This window comes from Danio aesculapii, chromosome 8 (assembly GCF_903798145.1).
Source record: "Danio aesculapii chromosome 8, fDanAes4.1, whole genome shotgun sequence".
NCBI classification, from domain to species: Eukaryota; Metazoa; Chordata; class Actinopteri; order Cypriniformes; family Danionidae; genus Danio; species Danio aesculapii.
In genome coordinates, this window is record NC_079442.1 from 3917286 (window position 1) to 3918664 (window position 1379).

A 1379-nucleotide genomic window follows, 5' to 3' on the forward strand; every position below is an offset into this window, starting at 1 on the left:
ACACTTCTATACAGCTTAAAGCAGGGATGGGCAAACTTGATCCTCGAGGGCCGGTGTTCCTGCAGAGTTTTGCTCCAACACTAATCAAACACACCTGAACACCCTAATCAGTGTCTCCAAGATCACTAGAAAGCTACAGGCAGGTGTTTTTGATTAGGGTTGAAGCAAAACTATGCAGGACACCGGCCCTCCAGGATCAAGTTTGCCCATCCCTGGCTTAAAGTGACCTTTAACCTGGCTTAACTAGGTTAATTAGGTTAACTAGGCAAATTAGGGTAATTAGGCAAGTTATTGTATAACGATGGTTTGTTTTTAGCTTAAAGGAGCTAATAATTTTGACCTTAAAATGGTTCAGAAAACTTTAAAAACAGCTTTTATTCTAGCCGAAATAAAACAAATAAGACTTTCTCCAGAAGAAAAAATATTATCAAACATACTGTGAAATTTTCCTTCCTCTGCTAAACATCATTTGGGAAATATTTAAAAAAGAAAAACAAATTCAAAGGCGGGCTAATAATTCTGACTTCAACTGTGTATGCACAAATATAAGGGGTGTACTCATATTTTGCATAACTTCTATTTCTCCAAATTTAGACTCTTGTTGTTATTACTACTATTTTTGTTATTGTTGTTATTATTTTTAAGGTCACGAATGGTTGTGTAATCATTTTGAAAAACTTTCTTTCTGACAGCAAAATTTGATCACATTAGCGCTCCAAATGGCCACTTTTAAATCAGAGTTAAAACAAGCGGATCTATTTTAATAATATCCATTCATGTTTCCGTACGACAGCAACATTTCCTGAGAGGCAGAAGAGATCATTCACAGGGTCTTTCACAGTGTTGATCCATTCGCACCCGATGGGGGTGTTAACAACTGCAATTACTGCACTATTGCATCCGACTCACGCTCACATAAGTGAGTATGTGTGAGTGTGTGTGTGTGTGTGTGTGAGCGCAAGTATGTGTGTGTGTGTGTGTGTGTGTGTGTGTTTGAGGCGACGATGGGGGAGCTGTTCATTATAATCAATTAGGTGGAAAATTAGACACGGACCGAGGGGACTCCCTTGAGGCACCTCGCACTGCACTTATTACAGCAATTAAGGAAAACTGGAGAACGGCGGAAATGTCAGAGAAATTGGTATTTTTTTTTCTATTTGGTTGTGTGATATAAAGGAAAATAAAGGACTATGAGAAAGTACAGTGTAAAGTCAGAATTATTAGCCCCCCTGTATTTTTATTTTGCCCAATTTCTGTTTAACGGAAAGAAGCTTTTTTTTTAACACATTTCTAAACATAACAGCTTTAATAACTCATTTATAATAAATTATTTATTTTATATTTTCCATGACGACAGTAAATAATATTTGACTAGATAT